Source organism: Zingiber officinale, chromosome 2A, assembly GCF_018446385.1.
Source record: "Zingiber officinale cultivar Zhangliang chromosome 2A, Zo_v1.1, whole genome shotgun sequence".
Classification (NCBI taxonomy): domain Eukaryota; kingdom Viridiplantae; phylum Streptophyta; class Magnoliopsida; order Zingiberales; family Zingiberaceae; genus Zingiber; species Zingiber officinale.
The window spans coordinates 150,698,864-150,718,655 of NC_055988.1; the positions used below are offsets into that span (position 1 = coordinate 150,698,864).

Sequence of the window (19,792 nt, forward strand, 5' to 3'; positions counted from 1 at the left end):
AGCTGTGGATTTCAATTTTCTTAGTTACCCTTAAGTGTTCTTCAATTGAGTTGGCATTGAGTTTCCTCTTCCTGGCAGTAACAAAGATGAGGGGTTTTCTTTCAATGGTGTGCACATCTTATAGTTAGCTGAATTTTATTCCATGATAGCTGAACTTGGGTAGTTGTGATCCATCAATTCTGTGAAATTTGAACGTTATTGCACTATTGAAGTTTAATATAGTTGCTTCACCTAACTGCTTAGGAGGTGTAGAATTATGGAAGAACTAGAGCTGTAGTCTTTATTTATTATGCATGAGTCCTTATTATTCATTAGTTATCCTATGTTATACATGATTTATGAATTGTTGTGAATACAGAATGAATTTAATGTATTATTGTTATAGGTATAACGTGGATTGAGCATATTTTCTTATGTGGCTAATTGGATGGGTATGAGCATATGTGGTGACAGTACGGGTTGGGTGCCCCGGGATGAGCTCCGGGAAGGGCCCTTCCAAATATGACTGATACTGTAACTTATGATTGATATTGTTATTTATTGTTAGCTTCGGCTATATGACTACATGTTCTCTAGGAGGTACCTCTAGGGTCATGGGACTGTTTGACTGGCTCTATTAGTGGTTACTAGATATGTGGCATACTCACCCCTATTAGCTATGTAGGATCTTTCACATATTGTATTTTTCCTTCGCTCTATTGTATTTGAGTTATGTTTCATGTTGGTGGGAAGCTTAAACTGAAAGGAAAAGCATTGGATGTGAAGGGAGGTGGCGTGAAAAAGAAGAAGAAGCATAACTATGAAATAGATTCCAAGACCGAAAACCAGGAACTTACATAAGGTAGATTCTTACTATTTTTTTCTCTAGAAAATATTTTATAATCATACCAAGCAATTTCAAGATTATTCTGTCCTACCTTGGCCTTTCATGAGATGTTCTTGTTTTCTGATGCTTATTAAAATCCACTTTATTTGAGAAGGGATGTAACATTTTTTTAAGATTGCTTATGGTATCATACAGGTGGGAGTTCTGGATTATCAACTGATCCAACTGAAGTCCTCACTGAAGCCGAGAAGGTTGGGTTTGAAGGACAAGCCCCATCAGTCGATGATCACTTGACTCTAGCAGAAAGGCGATATATTGAATAGAGGGAGAGGATTAATGCGAAAAAGCTGGCGAAGACATCAAACAAGTCTCACCGTGATCGCATCCAGGATTTCAATCAGTATCTGGCAAATCTCAATGAGCATTATGACATTCCAAAGGTGGGTCCGGGTTAACTATACGGTACTATCTTGAACGAATTACTAGATTTAGAAATCAAAAGGTATCTTTACTTTATTTAAATAATTGACTTTTATAATAAATTTTGATAGTTTTGTGATACGTACATTATTTTTTATTTAGGTTACAGATAATATTATTTCACATGAACAAAGATTGGATAACCAACAGGTACATTGGTAGTTGTTTTCATAAGAATTTTTTTTTTAGTTTTATTAACAATTTTGGTGATGTAGTAGTGTATATATTTTTAAGCTGTAGATAAATTTATTTTACAGGTGCAACAACTTGAAAGGCACAAAGATATTGACAAACACATAGACCATCATTTCTTATTACGAGATGAAGAGGTTTGTTTAACTTGCGATTGTTTATGTTATATATATATATAGTTGCAATAAAGAGGATTATGTGTTAGATGATGAGATTTCTTATTGAAATGTTCTATTTATTGATTTTTTTGAACAGTATATATTATAAATCATCTTTACCTCTAATAAGAGTTTTTTTTATGTTCAGGATTCTGGTGAAGAAGGATTATAGAAGTTATCTCTAGATCACGAGGAGTTGTTCTTTAGACTTTCTTTTGTGTAACTTTCATGGGAATAATTATTTTTTTATTATCAAATTAATGATAGATATGCAGATATTTCTGTTATTGGATGAATATTGGATGCATTTCAATTAATGATTATAGAATTTTATATTGTGGATATCATTTTTAATGTATAAAAGAGAGTTTTTTCTTTTGTTTTGAAATTACAATTTAATAAATTTAATCTAGATTAATTTGTATAATAAATGTTCTTTAAAAATTATTAATTTTTGTCATAATTGTTGCATCTAATAAGTTAAAATATTAAGAATAATAATTTACTGTCTTCACTTCTATTTGAGACAGCACATTACCATCTCGATTTAGTGTCTTTAGTTTTTTCACAGGATAAGACATAACATTTGAGATAAAACAATAACTGTCTTAAATACTTTTGAGACAATTGGATAACTGTCTCATCACCGTCTTAAATAGCATTTGAGACAGTACAACTGTCTCAATATTTTTTTGAGACGCTTGTATTAGGGACGACTACATTACCGTCTCATCACCGTCTCAAAAACATTTTGAGACACTAAATTTATAGTTTAAGACATATTTTGTTGTGTCTCAAAAGCTTAGTTTTCTAGTAGTGTTAAAAAGATAGTCACGTTGACTTGGGGGAGACAAGTTTAATTTTGAAAAGTATAAGTTTAAAGTTAATCAAGTTTAACTTTTCAAACGTGTAAACTTTTTCAAATCAGGTTTTTCAAATTTACTTTTCAAGTTTAAGTAACATTTACTTTTCAAAAGGTAATTTCTACTTTTCAAATTCCAATTTTCAAATTTGATTTTTCAAAACAAAGCAAAATTTTTAATTTTTCAAAAGACAAGTAAAATTTTATCCAAAATAAATTTGTTAAGGCTAATTTGATAAAAGCTAAGTTTGGAAAGTTTAAGTTTCAAGCAGATGTTACAAAACTGAATAGATTTGTAATAATTTTCAACTTTAAAATCAAGTTTAAAAATTAGGTGGGATTTTAAAATAAGTTAGTTTTAAAATAGATGTACAAAAACATACAAAATTTTAATTAATTTCTCCCCCTGAACTTGACACTTAAAATTACACAACTGTCTAACCAATTAGGTACTAACTAACTATCAGAACATAGTAGCTTTCACTTGGTTAGTCAGATTAAGGTGATTATAAGCAGTCAGTGTTTGACTTGACTGATGAGCTTAATCTGATTAATGTCTGATTTGTATTTAACGTCCAGACTTATGCTGATGCACTGAAATAAGCATCTTAAGTCCAGACAGTTGGCCTATGCATCTCACCCCTTTCTATGTTTGTCAAAAACAAGCAAGGTAGACCTAAGGTGTTGGTGAGATGCTCAAAAACTAGTCCTATGGGTACATGCTTTCTAAGGATTCAAAAACTAGTCTAAGGCCAAAACTGTTTTTGAAAATCTAAAAATGGAAAGTTTTGAACACAAACAGGTTTAACTTATAATCTGAAAACAATTTTTGAAAATATTTTTGAAAAATCCTAGTCTATTAAGCACATCCCTAATTTTCGACGTAAGTTGCTAAATTCACTTTCAGGGAGTGGTTTTGTGAAAATGTCAGCTAAATTTGATTTGGACTCAATGTATTTGAGTTCAATATCACCTTTAGTTACATGATCCCTGATAAAGTGGTGCCTAATTTCAATATGTTTGGTTCTTGAATGATGCACAGAGTTCTTGGTTAAGTTAATTGAACTTATATTGTCAATTAATACTTTTACATTTGTGATATTTAAGTTGAAATCTTTTAGAGTATGCATCATCCATAATAATTGTGCAACACATTCGCCTATAGCTATGTATTCTGACTCAGTTGTAGATAGAGCAACACAATGTTACTTTCTACTAAACCAGCTGACAAGTGATGAACCTAATAATTGGCATCCACCACTTGTGCTTTTGCGGTCTAATTTACATCCAGCATAATCTGAGTCAGAATACCCTATTAGTTCAAAATTATTTGTCCTAGGATACCAAATTCCTACATTTGTTGTTCCCTTAAGATATCTAAAAATTCTTTTAACTTGTGTCAAATGGGATTCCTTAGCACAAGTTTGGTATCTAGCACACATACTAACTGCAAATAAAATATCAGGTCGGCTTGCAGTTAAGTACAGTAGGCTACCTATTGCACTCCTATAATATTTTAAATCAACTGGTTTTCCATTTGGGTCATTGTCAAAGATTGTGTTTACTGCCATAGGTGTTTTTATTTTTTTTGTATTTTCCATTCTGAATTTTTTGAGTAAGTCTTTAGTGTAAAATTAAAATTTTGAAATTAATTTTTAAGTTTTAAATTAAAAATTTGAAATTATATATATATTTTTTTAAGTTTAAAATTAAAATTTTGAAATTAATTTTGAAATTAATTTTTAAGTTTAAAAATAAAATTTTGAAATTAATTTTTAAGTTTAGAATTAAAATTTTGAAATTAATTTTTAAGTTTTAAAATTAAAATTTTGAAATTAATTTTTAAGTTTAAAATTAAAAGTTTGAAATTACTTTTTAAGTTTAAAATTAAAATTTTGAAATTAATTTTTAAGTTTTAAAATTAAAATTTTGAAATTAATTTTTAAGTTTAAAATTAAAATTTTGAAATTAATTTTTAAGTTTTAAAATTAAAATTTTGAAATTAATTTTTAAAATTTAAATTTAAATTTTGAAATTAATTTTTAAGTTTTAAAATTAAAATTTTGAAATTTTTAAGTTTAAAATTAAAATTTTGAAATTAATTTTTAAGTTTAAAATTAAAATTTTGAAATTAATTTTTAAGTTTAAAATTAAAATTTTGAAATTAATTTTTAAGTTTAAAATTAAAATTTTGAAATTAATTTTTAAATTAAAATTTTGAAATTAATTTTTAAAATTAAAATTTAAATTTTGAAATTAATTTTTAAGTTTTAAAATTAAAATTTTGAAATTAATTTTTAAGTTTTAAAATTAAAATTTTGAAATTAATTTTTTAAGTTTTAAAATTAAAATTTTTAAAATTAATTTTTAAGTTTAAAATTAAAATTTTGAAATTAATTTTTAAGTTTAAAATTAAAATTTTGAAATTAATTTTTAAGTTTAAAATTAAAATTTTGAAATTAATTAAACAAATTTAAGCCTTATTCATCTCACCCGATCTATATTATCAATCAGGGAATCCTATGATTTTGTGAGATGAAATTGGATTTTTAATTATGGAGTTTTGGTTTAACTTGTGTTAGATTCAGATTTAGGTTTGGTCTCCACAAATAGGCAATCTTCGGATAAACTTCTAAGCTTGGTGAGTCACATGGACTTCATTAATAGTAACCAACCTTTCGAGGTTTTCTAAATAGTCCTATCCACGGAGCTTAGTACTAAATCTTGGTCTAACTGGTTATGATTCATTTAAGGGTAGCTTCGGTCAGTTCCACTTGGCCAAATGCACCAGATCGAAACCATATCTTTCTAGACATGCGATGCCCAAGTTTCCCTAACGTACTATCATCTAAAAACTTCACCAGTACCATGATTCAAGTTAAACATGGTCTCTAATCCTAATTACCCTGCCAGGTTAGTTTGTTTTAGGTTACCCTGTCGGGTAAGTTAGTTTTGGAGGTGCCAGCTATTCTGGAGTCTCCCCCTGAATTATTGGCCATTAATTTAAATTTTAGTTTCAGGTTTGTGTCGATTCATTTTATAGTTACAGTTAACTTGATGATAATTTTGTTGTTTTTTAAGGTGTTTAGATTTTGATTTTGATTTAGGTTTGGATTTTGGATTTTGGTTTGGTTTATTCGATTTTATATAATGTATTTTTTCTTTAGGTATATAATATTGATTAAGTCCTATTTGCGTGGTTAAGCACGCTTTCGGAACCCAAGCAAGATTGGTTGATTTGTATTGGGTTATTAATGATTTGAAGGTCTTATTTGAATTCGACTTATATCCTAGTCCGGTTTTATTATAGCATGCTTTTTGATTATTTAGGATTAAGTCTAGATTTTTTGATCTTGTTGTGAATTTTTCTAACATTTCTTTTAAATTGTTAATCTTATTTTTTAATGATAGATTCTCCTCCTCAAGTGTTAAATCTTGAGTTGGATTTGAATTTTTAATTTGTTCCTTGAGGTTTTGATTTTCCTCAAGTAGTGATTTATTTTCATTTTCTATTTTAATTAATTTACTATTTAAACAGGAAATAATTCTAAAAAATTTTTTGTTTAAATTAAAATCTACCTCATTCGGACCTTCGGAAACGAGTACAGACTCGTGGCTTGTTTCGGGTTCAGACCCGTCTTCATCTTCCGACTCGTCTTCTGTTTCAGCTTCACGAGCCATCAGTGCGAGGTGGCTCTGATGTTTCTGCTCTTCTTCCTCCGATTCGTCCGAGGAGTCGTTCCACGTTGCTTTGAGGGCCTTCTTTTTGGTTGACTTCGGTTTGTCGAACTTCAGTTTTGGGCATTCGTTCTTGTAGTGTCCCTTTTTATTGCAGCCGAAGCAAGTCACGTTCTTTTGTTCTGAGGGAGAGCTGATCTTTTGAAGGTCCTTTTTGCTGAAGCTCCTTTTTCTCCTGGTGAACATTTTTCTTACCAAGTTCACCAAGTGTTCTTCGTCTTCGGAGTCTTGGTCGGAATCTTCTTCATATTCAGGTTTGCTCTTCTTTTCTTTGGAGGAACCTGCAAATAAAGCTATACCTTTCTCAGCTACAGCATTAGTTTGTTCATGTAATTCTAATTCACAGAAAAGCTCGTCTAATTTTAACTTAGAAAGATTTTTAGAAATTTTGTAGGCATCTACGATTGATGCCCATAAACTATTACGTGGAAAAGCATTTAATGCGTACCTTATTAAGTCTCTATTTTCCATCTGGTGGCCTATCGCATGAAGTCCGTTGAGGATGTCCTTGATCCTCGCGTGAAGCTGATTTGCCGTTTCACCTTCCTGCATTTTTATATTAAGAATTTTATTTAAGAGCAGGTCTCGTTTAGTTACCTTGGCGTCGCTCGTTCCCTCGTGCAGCTCGATCAATTTGTCCCACAGCTCTTTAGCGTTTTTGTGTGGACCGACTCTGTTTAGTTCTTCTCTTGTTAATCCGTACTGTAGAGTGTTGATCGCTTTATTTTCTGTTGACGCTTTTTTCTTCAAATCTGCTGTCCAGTCTTCAGGATCCAGTATATTCCCGGAGTTGTCCGCTGGAATTTTATAGGGTCTCGTGACGCTCATCCACTGGTCAAAGTTTGTTTTGAGGTAAACCTCCATGCGCTTCTTCCAGTACGGAAAATCGTCTCCGTTGAAAAGTGGAGGTCGTACTGTGCTGAATCCTTCTGTCTGAGACATTTTAGTCCTGCGCACAGAAGAAAGAAAAGCAAAACAAGAATCCCAAGACTTGGTCTTGGATTAGTAGTGCGGGAAAAAATAGTAGAAAAATCTAGATTGGTGTTGCATCAATTTAGGTTTAATTGCAACAAACAAAAAATATTAAAAAAAAATGATAAACCAGTTTAGAATTAAGCGTAAAACTAAAGACCGAAAATAAAGGTTTCACCCCCAGTCTGATTGGTGGTTGCACCAAATCAGAGCGGTACCTGCTCTGATACCATTTGTAGGACCGTGATCGTTCGATAGAGGGGGGTGAATATCGATTCGAAAATTCGAGTGTGAAAGTACGCAGTGGAAAAGTAAATAGACACAATTGATTTTACTTCGTTCGGAGCCTATGACGACTCCTACTCGAAGGCCCGTGGTCCTTGACCACTTTCGTTGGGCAATCACTAGCAATTCGAAATAATGATTACAAAAGAAGTACAATGAATGCTAATGAAAACAAATACCGACAAGAAAGAAAAGGAAGGAGCGAAGTGTCGGAGCTTTGTTAGCGTCGCTAGAGCACAGAGCAGCAAAGCAATCTGGGAATTCTGAGAGATGTGTATAAGCTCCACCCCTGGGGCTTCTTTTACTCCGGGCGCCTGGATCCCTTCCGGGCGCCCTGGTGCGACGTGGCAAGTCCAGTCAGGATGCTCCACGTGACGAGGCGACGCAGAGGATAAAACTTGCCTCCGGGCGCCCGGACCACCTTTTTCCAGAGATTCCTTCTCCTGCAAAACAAGGTTAGTCCGAGGCAAAACTATATCCTGCAACACAGATTGTTAGCACAATTTATAAAGTATTGATTAACAGAAAAAGTATGACTTAGATTCCGTCTTTCCGAGACCGGAATCTAGTCACGATCTCGACTTAGATATCCGAAATGGATCTAAGCCGGATCGACGCCTAATGTTCCCTTCCCGGGAACGCGTCCTCACAATCACTCCCCTCCAGTGACTTACCTTACTTACCTGCCAGACGTCCGGTCAGCCCTTCGACCCGTCTGGACTTCTCGTCAGCTATCCGGTCAGCCCGTCGACCTAGCTGGACTTCTTCCAAGCGTCCGGTCAGCCCGTCGACCTGCTTGGGCTTCTCGCTAGCTATCCGGTCAGCCCGTCGACCTAGCTGGACTTCGTGCCAGACATCCGGTCAGCCCGTCGACCTGTCTGGACTTCTCCTGCACACTCGATCAAAGTGTCAGACAACAACAAAACTAACTTAACCTATTTGTCATTCATCAAAACCTAGGTTAGACCGTTAGTGCTACCCGCACCAACAAGTAAAACCTTGAAAATGCTCTCCAAGTGCCAACTTCATCAGGGTTGGATTGACTACCCTTCCAATTAGAGTTGACACTCTCTAAACCCATCTAGGGTATAGAGAATATGCTCTTAGGAACCGAAAACCTATTGTTACTTCTTGGATGCTCTAGGTATTCACTAGGGATGACTTCCCTAGATACCTTCCTAAGGACCTTTCTAGGCTTCTTAGAAGCCTTGGTCACCTCTACTAGGTCACTTCTAGGAATAAATTCCCTTGTAACCTTCTTTATGACTTTGTTACACTTCTTAGAAGTCTTAGTCACATTGGTCTTATCAAAAGTACTCTTAGGGATTCCTTCCCTAGTATCTTTGACTTAACCTCTACACCTAGGGTTGGTCCCATAGCTATATGGAACCCTATAAAAGGAAGTCACATCCTTCTTGGCTTTAGGTTTGTATCCCAAACCTCTATAGCCATTGGAAGGCTCTTATCTAGCTTTTCCTAGGTTATACTCATTTTGACCCTTAAGCATATTTTCCATTCTTGCTAGGATCCTTTCTAAATTATCAAGTCTTGACCTTAAGACTTGATTGTCCACTCTTAAATTCGTAGATTTGAATTTTTCTTGATTCCTATGAGCATTTCTATATTTAGGCATATATCTATAATCCTTAGAATTATTGCCTAAATTGCTATCTACCTTCCTAAACTTAGGTATGGTAGATCTAGCATGAAGAGGAATATATCTATCCTTAGTGTCATCATGCTTCCTACTTTCATGATAATTAGCATTAAAATGATAAGAATTATTTCTAGCATGCTTTTTATCTTGTGTCAAAGGAATAGATTCATTAAATGATACCTTGGTTTTTACCTTGGAAGCTCCCTCTAGACTTGTGTTTCCTCCTTTGACTTTAGTTGGCTTCCTCTCTTTAGAACATTGACTTTGGTAATGTCCTCTTTGTTTGCATGAGAAGCACACAATGTGCTCCTTGCTTTTGTGTTCCGTGGGACCAACCACTTTAGGCTTCTCCTTAGCCTTGGTTGCCACTTGGCCCTTCTTTTTGGCCAATTTTGGGCACTTGCTCTTATAGTATCCATGTTCCCTACATTCAAAGAAAATGATATGATTTTTATTATTTACAATCAAAATTTCTATACCTTTGCTTGTAGGAATGATGTTTGATTCTCCATTTGATGTAGCTTGAATTGTGGAGGTTGCATCATCTTCTTCTTCTTCTCCTTTTGAGGATATGTGTGCTTCCACCTCTTCAACCCTTGAGGATGTGGATGCTTCCACCTCTTCCTATCTCGAAGATGTGGATGATCTCTCCTCATCTTCCTTCTTCTCCTCTTCTTTTTCTTCCTTGAATGTTGCACTCGTGTCAACATCCGATTGGTCCTCCTCTTCTTGGACCAATGAATCCTTCTCCTTAGGCTCCTCTACTCCTTGGAATTGTGATGGGTCTTCATGATAGGCAATGATCTTTTTCCAAAGATCACATGCACTTATGCATTCATCTACACTCACAATGATATTAGAAGGTAATAAATTTAACAAGATTTTTGTTACCTCCTTATCCGCCTCCGCTTGCTCCCGTTGCTCCTCGCTCCAATGTCGAGGTCGGAGGCGCTTCCCCTTTTTATCTTTAGGAGCTTAAAATGGATCTTCCAATGCAACCCATTGGTTCCAATCCATTTGAAATCATGTCTCCAACCTCGTCCTCCAATAATTGAAGTATTCTTCATCGTACAGAGGTGGAATTCGGATATCCCATCCGAGCGGTCCTTCAATCCCCATCTTCTTCTTCCTCTAGCTTCTTGATCTCTTGGCGTTAGTCCGTAGAAGAGCGACCTCGCTCTGATACCAATTGTTGGGACCGATGTGCCCGCTAAAGGGGTTGGTGAATAGCGTTTCATCACGCTTGTGTCGGTTTGCTTCGTCTTGTTGTTGTGCAGCGGAATACTCGAAGACAAACACTCACAATGCTAACACCTAGGATTTACTTGGTATCCACCTCAAGAAGAGGTGACTAATCCAAGGATCCACACACGACACGCTATCTCCACTAATGAAAACCTCCTTCTCGGTCGCAGCCGGAGGCGGAGAAGCCTCGTACAAACTCACACACAACACAAACACAAATACAAGAAGAAACTCTAAGAATACAAGTGAATACACCTTTCTTCTTGCTACTTGTTGTTGCCTCTTGAACCTTGAAGATGCTCCTCAAGTACTTTCAAGAACTGGCGTGAGTGCTGGAGAAATCGCTGTAAGCTCGCAAGAGAAGATCACAAAGATCTGCGAAGAAAAACACTCCGTAACGGCTATATCATGTGCTCCCAATCGATTGAAATCAACCCCAATCGATTGCCACGTCAGCTCAGCACAATCCCAGTCGTCCATCACCTGCATCCTGCGCAATGATCGAATCTCAATCGATCGGCCAATCGATTGGGACATTCTGAATCGATCCACCGATCGATTTAGATGCTTTCTGTGTTCTCGCGATCGCGCGAGAACTCCCATCTCCAATCTATCGACCAATCAATTGGAGATTCCCAATCGATTGCCCGATCGATTGGAAAGGCCTCTGTGCTCGTGACTCATGCTCCCAATCGATCGACCAATCGATTGGGTCATTTCTTCCTTCGCAGCACACTCCAATCGATCGGCTGATTGATTGAACCCTGGTTCAATTGATTTCCCAATCGATTGACCATCCTGGACTTGACTCAAACTCAAATCCAAAGTCTCCAACCCACTCTCGGTCAACCGTGACCTGTTGTGTAACGACCAAAATTTCCTCATTACGAGTCCTAATAGTATTTAAAAATATTTAGAAATACTTTAGAAATATTCTAGAGATTTTTAGAAATTTTTAGAGTATTTTTATGTAATTTTTGGAGGTCGTTTGGTATTTTTACCAAATGAAACAAGTTACAAAAAAAATAAAGAAATTAAGCTGAGGTTCGAACCGAAGACCTCCGGTTAAGCAAAACCTTTAGTTGTCTCGGCTGACCAAGAATCCAGCAAGGTCGTGCTTATTAAAGAAGGAATGGAAATATTTTAAGTAGTAGTAGTAAATAGAAAATAATTAGGAATAAAAGGGATTCGGCCGAGATTCGAACCCGCGACCTTCGACCCGACCCGAATCTTAAGCGGATGCGATAGCCAAGTGCCCAAGCGGGCGGTTCTGCTTAGAAAAGATAGCATAAATATTTTAAGTAGTAGTAGTTAAACAAAAAATATTAAGTATAAAAGAGTTGAGGCCGAGATTCGAACCCGCAACCTCCGACCCTGTCCACGCCTTAAGCAAAGCGCAATGACCAAGCGCCCAAGCGGGCGGTGCTGAGCAAATATCGAACGGAAATAATTTTAAGGATAGTTAGTTAACAGAATATGGGAGTTATAAAAGGAGAACTTAGGGGTTGATTTTTCCGTAACCTAATTTTCCTTTCCCTTCTCCCTCTCGCGTGTGACGGCAGCTCGGGGGGAGAGCAAGGAAGGTTAGGGCTCGTCTCCGGTGGCCGACCAAGGGTCCAATCCGAAGGGTTTTCTCCACCGTCACGATCTCCTCGTCGAGGAGATTTCGTGGGCACGAGGAGGAGCCGAAATCTTGAGCTAGCCGAAACCCTAGGAGCCTTCTCCTTCGGTAGTGAGTCCAAGAACGCAAGGTAAGTGCTACTCACCTGCGGTAAGGGTAGTTTTGAGCTTTGATTTAGTGTTTCTTTTAGTTTTCGGAATATGCTGTAAAGGATTGTGGTTGCTTGGGAATTTAGAGTAGATCCAAGATTTGTTTTTCCCTTGAAATTAGAAATTCGAATTTTTATGCAGATTTTAATTAAGCTTATAGTGCAGATTTTATTTAAGCTTATAGTGCAGATTTTAATTAAGCCTATAGTGCAGATTTTAATTAAGCTTATAGTATAGATTTTTATGTAAGCTTATAGTGCAGATTTTAATTAAGCTTATAGTGCATATTTTAATTAAGTTTATAGTGCAGATTTTTTGTGGAACTTGTAGTGCAGATTTTTGGTGGAATTTATAGTGCAGATTTTTTGTGGAACTTGTAGTGCAAATTTTTGGTGGAACTTATAGTGCAGTTTTTAAAAAAAGATTATAGTGCAGTTTGGTTAAGTATTATAGTGCAGAATTTATGTTTGCATAGTATGCAGAAATTGTGTAGCATAGAATGCAGAATCTTGATTAGTATAGTATGCAGATTTAGTTTTCAGTTTACGATTTTGGCTTAGTATTCCAGTTTAGATCATGTTGTAACATGCTTAAAGATCTCTATTGCTCTATAAAAGTATAAGCTTTACATAGGTATCAAGCTTTAACAGATTTTTAGTGTGGAATAGCTATGTGTAGCATTACAGATTTTGAATTGTTTAGCATTGCAGTTTTGATGGTTTAGCATTGGAAGATCCAATTAGATCTCTAGTAGCTTAATTAGATTTGCAGATTTTATTAAGCTTACAAGTGCAGATTTTATTAGTATAGTATGCAGAATTTTAATTAGCATAGTATGCAGATTTTTGTTTATGATTTCAAAGTTAAAATTTATTTAAACATTTCAGTTTTTAAAGAAGCATTCTTTAATTAGAGGTATTAACAAGTATAAGAAAGATAAAGAAAAGAAAGAAAAAGGTCAAGGCCTTAAGTAGATCCCAAAGTCAAGACTTTAGAGATTTTGGCACACAAGGTGCTTGTTAAAATGCCAAGGCATTTAAAGAAGAAGTAATTAAGATAAATCAGCTTATGAATCAGTATTTTACTTTTATCAGTGGCACTGTGCTGGACTCTTAGTTGTCCTTGGGTTGGGCTCCCATAGTCGTCCCTAGGTTTAGATAACCTAGTAAATCATACTAGATTCGGGACTAGCTACCTCGGGTCTAGTTAGGGATGCACGCATAGCAAGTACAGTTGTCGGGCCCATCAGCAGCATGATTATTATTTTTATCTATTATAAAAATAGTTTTCAAAACTTCACAAATCAGTTACGTGAATACAGTTCAGATTCAGCATTAGCCTAGCATCAGTTTAGCTCAGCTTATGTATCAGTTCGGTTAAACTTATTATTCTGAAGTATAAAAGTATAAGTTTTGAACAAGTGAAATAAGCTTTACATGTTTAGCATTTCAGCATGTCTTGCTTCTTTTGCTATTAGATGAGCATGTGTAGTATTTCCTTTAAAGCATTCAGTTTTAGATTTATTCTTATTCACATGCATATTCGAGTTTTGTGAGTTAGATAACGCTTACTAAACAATTTTTCTTATAAATGCATTTTCCTCTTACTGCAGATAAAGGAAAGGAAAAGCTATAGCAAAGGAAGGCGACAAGGAGGTGCGGATGGATGTGTGATGCCTGGACTATAGAAGCCTTGGGATTTAGTATAAGAATTTATTAAGATTGCCATGTATTTAGAATTCTTTCATTTAAATTGTTATGCACATTAGACCTATCATTTGAGTTGTATAATGGTTGCATGCATGTTCAGATTAATACATATATTTCAGCATGATTAGATTGATGTATAGTTTTAGTTGTGTTCATATACTGGAGTAGTATGTAGAGATAGTTGTTTATGTTTTCCGCTGCTATCAGTTGCATGTTTAGAGAGATTTATGTATTGATATTCACATGTGTGCAATGTTAGTTAAGATAAGTTAGTAGTCCAGTAGCGCTCCGCCCTCACAGACTAGTAGTGAGGAGGGTGGGGTGTTACATGTTCGGTCTCCATGCCTAGCATTTGGCCACACCCGACCAACCTCGAATTGGCCTTCTAGCCTCCTCCATCAGCCTTGCGTCCCTCGGATATCTCCCCATCCTTCACGTCTTGCCTTCAGGAGCTTCCTTCGACCTCATCATAGTTGTCAGGTCTTCCTTGCCAAGTCATACCAGGACTTACCTTGCCAAGACCACATGCTTGGACTTACCTCGAACTAGTCTTCTAGCCTCCTCCATCAGCCTTGCATCCCTCGGATATCGCCCATCCTTCACGCCTTACCTTCAGGAGCTTCCTTCGGCCTCATCCTAGTTGTCGGGTCTTCCTTGCCAAGTCATACCAGGACTTACCTTGCAAAGATCACATGCTTGGACTCACACCCTTTGTCAAGATCACACTTGGACTTTCCAATTGTCTGGATCCTCACCAGAACTTTCTCCTTTGCTAAGATCACACTTGGACTTTCCAACTGCCTGGCTCCTCACCAGGACTTTCCACTTGCCTGGCTCCTCACCAGGACTTTCCAATTGCCTGGCTCCTCACCAGGACTTTCCAATTGCCTGGCTCCTCACCAGGACTTCCTCCTGCCTAGCTCCTCACTAAGACTTTTCTGTTGCCTGGCTCCTCACCAGGACTTTCCAAATACCTAACATTCAGTTAGGACTTTCCCAGTCAAGTCTCCTGCCAACCTTGACCTACTTGACTTGTATTCTCATCAACCTGGTCAATCCTTTGACCATCTCCACAATCGAACGATTGCTCCAGTAATCTCCTTATATTGTCAAATATCAAAACTCAAATCCCGACTCAACCTCAAGCTTAGTCAAACTGGTCAAACTTGACCTAGGGAAATTGCCCCAACAGCAACCCCCCACCAATTGTCAACACACAGGCTAATGAGGAACCACAATAGCAAAATGATGTGTAGCAGGTGGCAACATCCGGCGAGGGGAGCTCCTCTTCATCCTCCACGGCATCAAGTGAAACCTTGGCATCTACATCTAATGAATCTTCATTTTCCTCCATACCTACAACTACAACCTTAGCTATAAATAGAGACACAAATGAAGCCGCAAAAGAGATGATGCTGGCACCAAGGAGTGAGAGACAAATTCGGGCACGAGCAGCTCACCGAGGTGGTCAATGAAGGTAGCCGCTTGGAACATTAGGGGCTTTAACAAGTCCCTAAAGCATGGAGGAGTGCAGTACCTCCTTCAACACAAAGATATTTAAGTTATGGCACTAATGGAGACAAAACTTAATGAGAACTCTTTAGAACCGAATCCGGGGATAAGGTTTTCAGGTATGGGACATGCACACAACTTTAGTTTTTCTAACCATGGTCGTATATTGCTTCTTTGGGACTTGTAGAGGGTGGATATGAATGTTATTATGACTACTGATCAGTACATACATTGTTATGTTCGATGTCACATCTCCAATAAAGGCTTCTTGGTGACTTTTATCTATGGGTTGCATTCAATAGTCTCACGAAGACCTTTATTGAAAGAACTCACTGATTTAGGAGGTACCATTCCCGATGCATGGATGATTATGGGAAACTTCAACTCTTATTTATCTATTCATGAAAAGAAAGGAGGATCTCCAGTTACAAATCATGAAATACGGGACTTACAGACTTTTGCACAAGCATGTGGTTTGGTGGATCTCCGGTCCTTTGGATGTCACTTTACATGGTCTAATGGTAATGTTTCCTGCAAGCTAGATAGAGATTTGATTAACTCATTTTGCTTGATGGTAGATTTTGATGTGTATACAGAGTTTATGGCACTGAGATGTCTCTCATATCACTCATGTGCCATTGTGCACACATTAGCCAAGGATCGGCCACCAAATAGAGTCTTTAAATTCATTAACATGGGAAATGCCCAATATGTTCTCAAGACAAAGATGTTTCATTTGAAAGGATGCTTGAGAGAGCTAAATAAGAAAAACTTTGGGCATATTTCAGAGAAGGTAAGAAGGGCAAAGGAAGAGTTGGAGGAGACACAAAGAGGTATTTTAGATGGTGGTCCAACTCTTATGGAGTACAAACACATAAGGAAGCAAGCCAACCTACTAGCCAAAGAAGAAAGATAATTTTATCAACAAAGGGTAAAGAATGTCTACTTGAAGAGTGTGGACAAATGTACAAAGTTTTTTCATGATATGGTGAAAAGGAATAATAAGAGAAATGCAATCATTATACTCAAGAAATGGAATGGGGAACAAACCACAAGTTTAGGTGAAGTGGCGGAGGAATTTGTTGACTACTTCCATAACTTACTTGGTCAAAAGGAGGCGTGGAGAATTCTGGACAGCAATGAGCTCATGGGAAGGAAACTAACCATGAGGCAATTTGAGAATTTATGTAAAGCTGGTTGAGCTTGAAGAAATAAAGGCTGCGTTATATGATATTGGCTGTGGAAAAGCTCTGGGCCTGGACAGTTACAGTTCGAAATTCTTTACTTCATCTTGGGATATTGTTGGTAATGATCTTATTACAATTATGCAGGAATTTTTTCAAAGTGGCAAGCTACTCAAGCAATGGAATCACTTTTTGATCTTGCTCGTGCCAAAAGGAGACCATACTGTGGGGGTTTCAAATTAGAGACCTATTTCTTGTTGTAATGTATTCTACAAAGTCATTTCAAAGATATTTGCTGGCTAGTTATCGGAGGTCTTGGATTTCTTATTGGACCCGGCTAAAGTAACATTCATGAAGGTGCGTTCTATAGGTAATAACATATATTTGACCCAAGAATTGCTCTGGAAGTATGTCTGCAAAAGGGTTTCTCCTAGATGCATGATCAAAGTGAACTTGAAAAAAACTTTTGATATGGTGGATTAGGATTCCTTATGTCGGTACTCGTTGGTTTTGATTTTCCTTAACGATATTACAATTGGATAAAGGAATGTGTCATTACGGTATCTTACTCAATTTTTCTAAATGGTGACATATATGGTTTCTTTAGTGGGCAAAGAGGACTTAGGCAAGAGGATCCCCTTTCTCCCCTATTGTTTAGCCTAAGTAAAAACAAAAGGCAGCTCAGTGCACGAAGCTCCCGCTATGCGAGGTCCTGGGGAAGGATCCATTATTTGGCCTAAGTATTGAAGTATTATCAAGGAAGCTCAAGACCACCACCACTTTACCTTCTTTCCATTTCCATCCAATATGCAAGGAGGTAGGCATCACACATCTTGTTTATACGGATGACATTATGTTATTTTGCCAAGCGGATAAATCATCTACACAACACCTAGATTTCTTTGGAAGAACTTCGGGACTAAGGGCAAATCCACAAAAAATGCAAATCTATATGGCCAGTGTTCGGGCAAGTTTACAGGTTCAGATTTTTGGTCTCATGGGATTCCAAGAAGGTTCTTTTCCTTTTCGATATTTGGGCATTTCATTGGCGGCAGAAAAACTAAGAATTACTAACTATAGGCCACTCCTAGATGTTATTACAAAAAGAATAAATGTTTTGCCCAAGCATACCTTGTCATATGTCGGGCGGTTGGAATTGGTAGGTATGGTTCTCCAAGGTATGGAGCGTTTTTGGCTTTCAATGCTTCCAATTCTTAGTGAAGTCATAGATAAGATAAAAGTTATTTGTCGTATGTTTGTTTGATCCTCAAAATACTCTCATATATCTTAGTCAAAGATTTGGCTATCAAAGCAAGATGAGGGGTATGACCTTAGGGATCTACTTGCATAGAATGACGCATTGTTAAGCAAAATTTTATGGGATATCAAGTCAAACAGATTCTTTATGGGTCAAGTGGGTACATCATCACTATATGAAATATGTAGATTTTGGGGCATGGGAAACCAAAGTTTTGGGCTCTCCTTTGATTAAGAGACTTATAGAAACCCAAAACAAAATTTTAAGAGCCTCAAATGGAGTAGGAACAACAAACATGACAATGATGGAGTGGTTCGTTGGTGAAACAAAGGGGGTTGTGAATGCTTACCAATTCTTCATGCTGAGGGGTTAAGAAGTAGATTGGAACTCGGTGGTGTGGAGGTCGAAAATCATGCCAAAGCATCGGTCCACTTTGTGGATGTTAGCAAACGGAAATCTACGAACTAAGGATAGAATGGAATATGAGCCAAACAAAAAATATGCGTTGTGTCGGCATTATGAAGAAACAAACCATCACTTGTTTTTTGAGTGTCATATGGCTTGCGATTTATGGTGTAAAGTGAGGCAATGACTGGATATTGTACAGAATTTCCACTCCTTTGATGAGCTACAACAGGTTCTTGGATGGTATTATAAGGATAGCAGCTGAAAGATGAAGGCTTAGTACCTAGGCATCTCAAATATGATCTACTTTATATGAGAGGCACGCAATAAAAGTCGGTATTAAGAGATTGCTCCAAATATTGACCGGATGTTTTGTAAAATCCAGAATCATATGTATCGATTTGTGGACCTCAAGTCAACGTGATGCTCCTCAGTCTGTCTGATGGAGTACGTGTAATGTTCGGTTGGAGTCCGTGTAATGCGCGCATGGCTGCAATTGTAATGTTGATGGCAAATGTGGACGAGTAGTGCACGTGTTTCTTGGGGGCAAAAGGCGAATATACTCGCCCCCAGCGCCCCCGCCAACCCGTCCCAGGTCAACACGGAGGAGGTAAATCACGAGCGGCTACTAGCCTTTAGAATAGGGACTAGCACATAAGGGAGGCATTTACCTCGTCTTTGCCGAGATTCGAACCCAGACCTCATGGTGGCAACATCTCATGCGCTAGCCACTAGACCCATCCGAGGGGACTTAATGCACGTGTTTCTTGCTTGCATGCAAGGTTGATAGGTGTGGACATCTCATTGGGTGACATATGCTCATGAGATGTATGATTGTAAGTAGGGATTGAGTTGAGTGTGGAGTCTTATCTCAAGTTAAGCTCTTGGACATTTTGTGTGCTTTGATATGTTACTTTGGGAGTTTTTTTATCTCTTCGAGCAAAGTTAAGTGATTTTTTTATGATACTATCTAGCTTGATGGGTTAGCAAACTCTTCGGTTTCTCAAGACACAACTCCAACCGCTGACAGACTGTAGGTTAAAACTAAAGATAGCTATCTTTTGTCCATTCAACAAGTTCATCACGGAAAAAAAATTAGGAGAAAGACATGGTCTCCGGTTTTCCTCCAACATGGTATTTTTCAGGCATTAACTTAAAGGATCCTTTCGATATGATTTCTTAGTTGTTAAAGTATTTTATTCTGGTTGCATACATTTGTCATAGTCCTAACTCCGTCCATGATGAATTAGTTATGGTCGGTCTCAAGCCCAGATAAAGGATGAAGGTTACGTTAGGTTTTCAGCCAACATTAAAACTATGACAAATATCAATGAATGGATACATTAAACTATTATGCTAATGCTAGGTTGTTCCCCAGAAGAAATGTGTTATAGGGTTCGACTGTAACATCTTGGCAAGGACCGCTACATCTTCAGAACTCGAGTGTAGTGCTAAATATGCAAAAGTTTACGTTGCAAGATCTGACTGTAACGTATCGACAAGGACTGCTACATCTCCATGAGAACTTGAGTGTAATAT

General features: G+C 37.0%; 1 pseudogene; it reads left to right on the plus strand.

The window, feature by feature from the left end:
* Positions 1-19,792, plus strand: part of LOC122044130 — a 33,928-nt pseudogene that overhangs the window by 9,181 nt on the left and 4,955 nt on the right.